The sequence below is a fragment of the Benincasa hispida genome, chromosome 4, assembly GCF_027475165.1.
Source record: "Benincasa hispida cultivar pf3 chromosome 4, pf3_genome.v1.1, whole genome shotgun sequence".
Lineage (NCBI taxonomy): Eukaryota > Viridiplantae > Streptophyta > Magnoliopsida > Cucurbitales > Cucurbitaceae > Benincasa > Benincasa hispida.
The window spans coordinates 21,306,182-21,316,803 of NC_143481.1; the positions used below are offsets into that span (position 1 = coordinate 21,306,182).

Sequence of the window (10,622 nt, forward strand, 5' to 3'; positions counted from 1 at the left end):
AAACTTCTCTTTAGGAGATTCAAAGAAGTCCACCACATCTAAATTTATCGTGTGAGATGGGTCAAATATGTCATTATCTTGGTATGCAAAATTTGCTTCCACATTTTTCTCTTTTTCCTTTCGGGAGGCTTGGTAGAGGTCAGCTAAATGTTTTGATGTACGACAGGTACATGACCAATGCCCAGTTATTCCGCATCGGAAGCATTTATTTTCAACACTTTTTAAACTTTTATCTTGTGGAGCTTTTTCTTTGTAATCATCATTTTGCGTAGTTCTTTTGAAATATAAATAATTATAACGAACATTATGAAAATAATAATTACTTCCTCTGCCACGGTCACGACCTCGACCGTGACCACGACCTTAACTACGATTATTATTAAAAATTCACAACATTTACTTTAGGGAATGAAGTTGTTCCGGTTGGTCGAGATTCATGATTTTTCATCAATAACTCGTTATTTTGTTCAGCTACGAGAAGACATGAAATTAATTCAGAATACTATTTAAAACCTTTCTCTCAATATTGTGGCTGTAGGAGCATATTTGAGATATGAAATATAGAAAATGTCTTCTCTAACATATCAGTATCAATAATTTTCTCTATGCATAACAACAGTTTTGAACTGATTTTAAATAATGCGGAGTTGTAATCACTTACTGATTTCAAATCTCGTAGCCTCAAGTGCATCTACTCATAACGAGCTCTAGGAAGAATAACTGTTTTTTTTTATGATCATACCTCTCATTCAAAATTTTCCACAAGATACGAGATCTTTTATTGTAAGATACTCATTTTTCAATCTCTCGTGAAGATGATGACGAAGGAAAATCATAGCTTTTGTTTTGTCCTGACTAGATGTCGTATTTCCTTCTTTAATTGTTTTTCCCAAGGTCATAGCATCTAGGTGAATTTTGGCATCGAGAACCCATGAAAAATCATTATTGCCATTAATGTCAAGGGCTACGAATTCTAATTTTGTAAGGTTTGTCATGGAAACACTATCACAAAATATTATATTTATATTAGAAATTCAATATATACTAAATATACAAAATAACATTTAATTTATTAATTATAACGAAGAGGGAAAAACCGACATTTCTTTAGGACCTACCTTTAGCAGAGAAAATGACAACAGCTCGTGCTGATAACGTGTTATGAAATTGAGGAGCACAATGGGAATACAGATATGGAAATATATAATAAATAATATTTTATATATAATAATAAATAAATAAATAAAAACTAAAATTATAAAATTGGACAATAGAAAACTTGTGGAATTTGGTGTGAATTTCTCACCAATGGTATATCATTTTAAGATCCACCAAATGTCACTATTTATAGGCAAAGTAACAAGTAGGATGTGGACTTATATGGACACAAGTATGAATTACTTATAAGGCACATGGACAACATGAATGGTGACACATGGCCTTTGAGACACTAAACAATGGACATCTATTTTTATTATAATATTCATAATAATATGTAGAGTGAAATATAAGAAAATGAGAAGATGAAAAACTACTCAATTTTAATAAAAAATTCGACTATATATCTATTTGATTCCTTCGTTTTCATTTTCTAATTTATATTGACCTTTGCATTAAAAAAATCTTATACATTTGTGAAAGACGGAAAGTTATGCATCTAATATTTTTAAATGAAATTCTAATGAGATGTAAATTTATTCACTTAAGAAAGTTGAAGGTTTTAATTGAAACAACTATTTGTTCGGTGTTTCAATGTTATCAAATTGCACTCTAGATTCAGTTAAATATTGCAATTTTTACCTTAATTCCATTTTCGTTAATTCATCTACTAAATTTAACAAAATGAAAAAACAACATAAGTATTTTAGTGAATTCATCAATTTAAATAATATTAAGTTTTGGTTAAATTTAAGTTTGATTAATTAACAAATTAATAACAGATGGAGTAAATTTTCTACACACTCAAAAAGTTTGGCCAAAAAAAAAAAAAGAAAACTCTATTTTCGATTAAAAAAAAAGCTTATCAACTTTGTATCATACATAAAGTTTTACAATTCATTGAAAATATATGAAAATTTTCAAGTTTAATGGTAAGATTGCAATACTACATAAATTTGTTTTTATAATTTAATGAAATTGGTACATTAAAAATTGAACTTTTTTCCCTTCAAATATTATATTATTAATTGACCACATGTATTATGAAACCTTTTTTTTGTTTTTTTAAAGAATAATATTATGTGTAACTTAATTTTGTTATCTATATTGTACTCTATATAAAGCTGCAAGCCTCTGTATTAATGTATTAAGAAGAAAGATATATAAAATATTATTTCTCCATTTGTGGACTTAAAATGATATCATAGCACTAATTGATTTCTCTCTTCCACTTTTTATTTTATTTTTATTTTACTTCCATTCCAATTTCCTTTCTTTTCTCCTATTCTTGGTAATGGTTCCTAAAATACCTTTTGGCGCAAGTGCCTTTTCAATTGGTGAAGTCAGCCCATATTTTCTACATCATGCAGACAAGTCAGGGCTTGTACTTGTTTCCCCGATTTTAGTTGGTGAAAATTATTCCTCTTGGAGTTGTGCCATGCTAATTTCATTGTCTTTGAAAAACAAGATTGGGTTCATTGATGGCTCAATTACATGTCCTGGCGATTCAGATTCGATGATAAACTTGTAGATTTGAAACAACAATATGGTAATTTCTTGAATTTTAAATTCAGTTTTCAAAGAAATTTTTTCCAGCATAATCTGTTGTGATTCTGCTTTTCTCATTTAGAAAGATTTGAAAGAACGCTTTTTTGATAAAAATGGTCCACAAATCTTCCAAATGCACAAGGAATTATCTAATTTAACTCAAAGCGTTCGTATTTCATAAAATTAAAGACATTTTGGGAGGAGTTGTCCAATTATCGACCACGTTGTTTGTGTTCTATTTGCGGTGGGGTTAAATCTCTCTCTAAATTCCAACAAACTGAGTATATTATGTCATTTTATTATGGGATTAAGTAAATCGTTTGCACAATTGTGTGCTCAAATTTGAGTTATGGACTCCATTCCTTCTATCAACAAAGTTTTCTCTTTAGTAATGCAAGAAGAACATCAACGTGGGATCAATTTGACCAGCAACCAAACTGATTCCATGGCATTTTTTGTTGGTCACGCAACGAATTCAAACTCATCTAGATAGAGGAAAGATAGACCAACATGTACAAACTGTGGAATCCTTGGTTAAACCATCGATAAGTGTTATAAGCTCCATGGCTATCCTCCCGGTTACAAGCCAAAATAATGTTTAAATACCCAGGGTTCAACAATTTCACAAAGCTCTGACAAGGCTGTTGTGAGGTTTGCTTCTTCGGGTGTTGAGAATAACTCTCTTAATAATTTTATGTGATCTCTTAGCACTGATCAATATCAGAATCTAGTTTCTCTTCTAAGTGGGCATTTATCTACTACAAAGGAAAATACTACCAACTCACCACAGAACTTAGCTTCAACTTTAGATACATATTTTTTGGCTATTGTTGATCCTATTATCAATCCATTGGTTTGGATAGTGGATTTAGGTGCAAGTAGTCATATTTGTTATAACAAGCATTTGTTCTCCTCTATGACACCAACTTCAGATCACTTTGTTACTTTGCCAAATAAAGAGAGGGTTCATGTTTCCTTCATTGGTGATGTTTGGTTCACTTAAAATATTTTGTTGAAGAATGTTCTATATGTGCCTTAGTTCAAATTCAATTTGTTGTCAGTGGGTTCTTTAACCAAAACCTCACTAATTTCTATGAATTTTTCTACCAATTCAAGCACTTTTCAGGATCTGTTGAGTTTGAAGACGATTGACAAGGGTAAAAGGATTGGTGATCTTTATGTAAAGACCACAAGTGTTGTTCTCCCTACTGCAGTTCATTGCAACTTAGTTGTGAATAATGTGTCTCCTAAGATATGACAATTATCGATTGGAAGATCTATCTTTTAAAGTTTTGAATAAATTGAATAATCAATTAAATATTATCAGTCATGATTTTAGTAAAGATCCATGTTATGTATGCCCCTTAGTTAAACAACAGAAACACTCTTTTGTTTCTAATAATTATTTGTCTGTATTATCTTCTGATCTTATTCATTGTGATGTATGGGCCCATATCCAAACCCTACACATATTAGACATTGTTTTTTTCTCACATTGGTTGATGACTGTACTCATTTCACTTGGACTTTTCTCATGAAACATAAGTCAAAGGTTCTTACAATTGTGCCAAAACTTTTTGCTTTGGTTGAGACTCAATATTTAGCAAAAATTAAGTGTTTTCGGTACAGATAATGTACCTGACTTGAAATTCACATAATTTTTTGGTAGCAAGGGTGTTTTGCATCCATTTTCATGTGTTGAAACTCCCGAACAAAATTTTGTTGTCAAAAGAAAGCATTAATATCTGCTTAATGTTGCAAGAGCATTATATTTCAAGTCAAGAGTTCCTATATCCTTTTGGGGAGAATGTCTACTTACAGCGACATTTCTTATCAATCGAACTCCCACTAAAGTATTGAAAGATCTCTCTCCATTTGAACTACTTTTCACTCTTTAGTGGATTATAACAGCCTTCGTGTGTTTGGTTGTTTATGTTATGCATCTACTCTGATTGCTCGCAGATCAAAATTTCAGCCATGTGCATGTGCGTGTATTTTTCTTAGTTATCTACCAGGTGTTAAGAGATATCGATTATATGACATTATGTCAAAGTCTTTTTTTTAGTTCCAGACATGTTTTTCATGAGGACACATTTCCTTTTTACTCAATTACTTCTTCACCTGAGCACATCGATCATTTTCCTTCCGTAGCCCTACTTAGACTCTTACACGATGCTTATGTTGACTTTAATGGTGATTCTTAACTTTCTATGTCTGCTGATCTATCATCTCCACCTACTGTTGAAGATACAGGTCCGAGTTCTGGCATTAACATTTGGTTGAAATGCTATCTGAGCCTCAAACATTTGTTAAACCAATGGTGGATGCTTCTCTTCCTACATATTCATCCACTTCCCAAGTTCCTTTCAGAAGGTCAACAAGATAGACCAAAGCTCATTCTTATCTTCAACAATACCACTATAATCTTATACATAGTCAAAACTCTTCCATGCTTAATTTTCTTACCACTACTCATCCCTTGCATAACTTTATCTCTTATTCCTCTTTCTCTCATCCACATGGTCAATTCTTCATGCAAGTGTCATCTCATTTTGAACCTCAATTTTATCATCAAACTGTTAAATGAGAACATTGGCGAGAAGCTATGCACACTGAATTAGACGCCATGGAAGAAAATAAAACTTGGTCTATTACTTCTCTACCTCATAGTAAGCATTCCGTTGGTTGTAAATGGGTCTATAGAATTAAATTCAAGTCTGACAATTGAACGTTATAAAGCTTGTTTGGTTGGCAAGGGTTACACTCAATAGGAATGTTTGGATTTCTTTGAAACTTATTTTTCCATTGTTAAACTTGTCACTGTTAAGCTTTTGAGTCTTATAATTGTTGGAAGATACTGGTTTTCTAGGCTCTAAATATACTTCTTCTCCTATGGATCCAAATTATAAGTTGAAGTCTTTTGAAGGTGACGTGTGACCAGATCCTTTTCTATATCGACATCCCATAGGGTGATTGTTATATTTGACAATCTTTTGTCCATACATTACTTTTGCTATGCACAAACTCAGTCAATTTATGCTGCGTATCTATCATCTCGTACGTTATTTGAAGTCTTCTCCAGGGCAAGGTTTAATGTTTTCTTGTAGTTCTTATTTTACATTGAAGGCCTTCGTTAATGTTGATTGGGGTTCTTGTCCAGATTCTTGAAGATCCGTATCGGGGTTTTGTATCTTTTTGGGTGATTCATTGGTTTCTTAGCGAACTAAGAAACAAACTACAAGTTGGGCTCTTGCTGCATCTTGAGGGGGAGTATTAGGTCCGATTATATGTAATTTAAGTTTGTTATATATTTTTAGGCAGTCAAATTTGGTTATGATTTAATTGCAGATTTTATTGGTGTATTAGTTAGGATTACATCTGTATTTTACTCGCTACAAGTTTCATTAAGAAGAAAGATACACAAGATATTTTTTTCCATTTGTGGACTTAAAAACTTTACCATTGAAAAAAGAAAACTTTTTAGCAAAAATAAATGAGAGATAGAAAGAACTCCAAATGAAAAAAGAAATTAGCATTTGAAAATGGCTTTTTATAATATTAACTCTATTATTATTATTGTATTGTAAAAGATTTAGTAGCAATGTGGATTTTTATTTCCTTTATATACATGCTAACAAAATTTACTCATTCCATATTCTAGAGATTAGTGATAATAATTAAATTTCAATAATATATCTAGGAAAAAATATACTGACACAAAATATAATAGAGGGGATGAAGCTTCTTGTATTATCCAATGGCCATATTTGTTCAATTACTTCTCATCTGAATAAGGCTGCAACTTTGTCCAATCCACTCCTCAAAATCTTTTTTTTTTTTTAAATGTTTATACAAATACTTATTCAAATTACATAAAAAAAACACCGAAATTTCAAGGGTTATGTCAATTACGTCTACTAAATTTTGAAAAGTTTTTATTTTTACTTTCTAATAAACACAACGATCTTTGGTATGATATTGTCTACTTTGGACATAAACTATCTCCACATCACTTATTCATGATTCGAACTTTGGTCGCATTTTCAATAATAATTTGGTCTAAAAATACTCTGAAATTTTAGAATTGTTTAAAAAAATATATATTTTTCCTTTTAAAATAAAGAATGGAAATTGATATAAACACTATAAAAAATTTAGGAAGTGGAAGTTATATTACATATTAAGGTAGAGTCTCTTGATGAACGAGTAATAGAGTGTTTCGAAAAACTTGTGAAATTAATGTTTTTTTAAAACAAAATCACGTTCACTACAAGCGTTTAGGAAAAATATTAATAATTTAAAGTGTGTTTAATATAGTTCAATAATATTTTTAAATGATTGAAAGTATTTAAAAAAAACCAACTTAATAAAGAAAAAAATAACTAAAAATTTTGGATTAATTTAAAAGTTTTTTTTTTTTTAGAGATAGATCATCCAAAATGACTTTAAAATTAATATAAAATTTGTAAAGTGTTTTTATACATACATATATACATATAAGGTTTGGGGTTTAAGGTTTATATATATATATAAAGCACTTCGTCCTCTAAAATAATTCAAAAGCTACACCGAAACATTTTAAAATATTGTTTTTTTTTCTAAAGATCATAAGAAAATAATTTTGTTTAAAATTATTATTTTTCAGAAGTTCCTCTAACCCCATATAAAACCTCTTCTAGGTTTTGTTGTTTTTTCCCCCATTTGTGTCACTAATCTTTTTAAAAAGTATTCGGTATTTACATTTCATTTTCAAATTCTCCAATATATAGTGCACAACATCTTTTCCTGAGCGCTAAATGATGGGCCGATATACAGGCCCATTTTAGTTTTGGGCTATTTTGGGCCAATCTATAAAGGACCATTTGAAAATCCATTCCAACCCAACAATTCACATTCAACCAAACGGAAGATGTCTTTTTCACTTTTGCATTTAAGCGTTAAATGTAGCACTTTTAGGATCAATAATTAAGTGTATAACAATATTTTTAAAGAATTCTAAATATAATAAAATCTAATAATGATAGACTCGAATAATGATACTCTTATCGACTTCCAGATACGTGTATCCGTATATCTACTTCTAGGTACGTGAAGGGGATACATTGGGTCATTTCTTTTTCAAATTTAAGCCTAAAACATTTAAAAGTCCAACACACAATCCATTTTATTTTTTAGTGTATGTTTGAGAGGATTTTAAAATTGTTAAAATTAATTTTTTTTTTCATTTTTAAAATCACTTGAAAACACACTTTTAATTACTCAAAATTAATTTAGTTTTCAATTTTACACTTTTAAATGCAAATTTCATATCATCAAAATTATTTTTGAAGAAATAAATGTGTTTCATTGTGATTTTGAAAATGACAAGAGTGATTTTAACCATTTTGAAATCACTTAAAACATAAAAGTCCACTTAAATTGGGCAATCCAAAACAAAAATAGATCTAAAATGATAAAGACACAAAAAGTTAGAAGAAAAAACCCAAAAGGTAATTAAATCTTTATTCTTCTCCTCTCTCACTATCTAAATTATGATTCACACTCTCTTTATCCTCAACTTCATTCTTCAATCTTATCTTCTACTCCTTTTCTACCGTTTGCTCTAGTCGCCCAACCACCATTCCACATTATTGGATTTTTTTTTCAAGTTTTCACTCTCTTCTTAACTTTAATCTAACTTAAAATAAATACTATAACAATTAATTGGACATTACACACACACATATATAATGTATCTTTAACGTATCTGTATCTTAGTTTTTTAGAGATTGACGTATCTTTGTATCATGTCGTATCTATATCTTGTATCTGCATCAGTGTCTTTGCTTCTTAGCCCCCCAAGGTTAACATAAAATCCAATTTCAGGCGTACGTTCGCCAAGATTGGAATCGAGGAAAATAATGCTCAGAACAAATGAAGGAAGATGAGAAAGCCTAGTACAAAAAACGATATATATATATAGATCAGTGTCTGGGTTTAAGAAGAAGAAGAAGCATATGAAGCATACGAAACAATTAGGTTGAAGGAGTGTTTAATTTTTAAGTTAAAAAATTAAACGGATAAGTAATAAAAAGATATTTCCTTTTTTGCATAAGTGCAATTACCCGTATCCAAACCCATCTAAATCCTAACAATATAATGAAGAGTTATAAGTAGAAGATGATTACTTAGGAAAGTAACTGAAATTTATATCGTCTTGTAAATATCTCTCAAAAGAAACTTTTGGTGTGGTGATAATCATCATAGAAGAGCTAGCATGAACGTTTTTCACAAGGCACATCATGTCTCCCAACAATTTTTGGTTAGTTTTCTTTTGTTACCGTCTAACAAAAGAATAAGTTCCTTTTCCTTTATTGATATTTTTCCCTTTTGCCAATTAATTCAGTCGAATGGTTTCTAAAATTAGTCATGAATGAATAGAAAATTGCTTGAAAAATTAGAAGAAAATTATATCGTCTTCAAAATATCTCTCGACGCTAGACCAATAATCTTTTAAATGAAACTTTTGTGGTGTGGTGGTGATTGTCAAAGCAATAATCTTTGTCCATGTGAGTGTTTTTTACGGGCACATCATGTCGTCCAACAATATTTTTTATTCAACAATGGGTTTTTTCTTTTGTTACTGTTGGATAAGTTCTTTTTTCTTTATTGATATTTTTTTTGGTCAATAAATTTAAATTGTATGATTTCTAAAATTGATTATGAATGAAAATAATTCATGTGGTTAAATAATGACATTTGTTTTTTTTATTTTTTATTATGGATATAATTTTTTTATTTAAAGGCATTTGATTGAGAGGATTATTTATCTGTTTCATTTGTCACAATTTTGAAGGGACAATCCATAACTCCTACAAAACAGTTTTTTCCTAAATATTTTAATATACAATTTTATGAAATTCTTTCATAAGTTTTTACAAGTTTATCCTCCTATGTGTTTATCGATCTCACGAAAGATGTAAGTGTTTATTTGATCGTATTTACTTTTAACCTTGGATTCAATTTAGGAGCTTATTGTTTTTTTCCCCTATATATTACATTATTATGATTAGCGATATATGCTTATTTGGTCTATTTAATTAATTAATTATTTTCTAACACTTTTATGGACTCTTTCTTTTTTCCATTTTGTCTTTTTTAATTTTGCATTAAGATGGAAAAACATAGGATAAAGAAGAATTAGAACATTAAAGAAGAATTAGAAGTCAAGTATATGTATATTTTCTCTGTTAGAGATTTCATATATTATGATCTCTATCCAATTTGATTTTTTTTTTATGTAATTGTAATGGATTTAATAGATTTAGATATGAAAAAAAAATAGAAAGGAGAGATCTAGAGGAAGGGTGACAAATTTAGGGGAGAGGAGGAGATATGGAGAGAGGAGAAAATTAGTAAGAAGTAAAATGAATTAAATCTTCTTAATTTTAAAAAGCACAAATTTCATCTCTCTCCTTTTTCTTAATTTAATACAAGGTACTTAGTGAGCGTTCTTAACTTTTTTCATCTTAATGAAGATAACATTTTAATTATATTCATTTTTGGGTGTTTTTACTTTCTTAAAAATTGTATGCCACTTGAGATTTAAAAATTACGTTAAAAATAATAATTAGCTTTTTTCTAAATCAAATAAAAAAAAAATTGCGAAAGTTTTTTAAATGAAGTATTTTAAATAGTGACATAAATGTTAAAATTATAATTATGAGATTCGAAGGGAAAAAAATTCTTTGAGACTTTTAAAATTTTTAGATGAACTATATGTTTTCCATTTTAAATATAGCACAATATCAAAACGGTTGGTAAAAATATATTTAACCACCAAATTTCGTTTCTTTTTTTCTTTTTTATTTTTGCATAATTTTATAATTTTAACATATAAAATTTAACCAATATTTGAAACACACATAAAAAAAAAT

At 29.3% G+C, this 10,622-nt stretch overlaps 1 pseudogene; it reads left to right on the forward strand.

The window, feature by feature from the left end:
* The first annotated feature begins 2,452 nt into the window (after positions 1 to 2,452).
* Positions 2,453 to 3,301, forward strand: LOC150036571 (uncharacterized; annotated as a pseudogene).
* Positions 3,302 to 10,622: the final 7,321 nt, after the last annotated feature.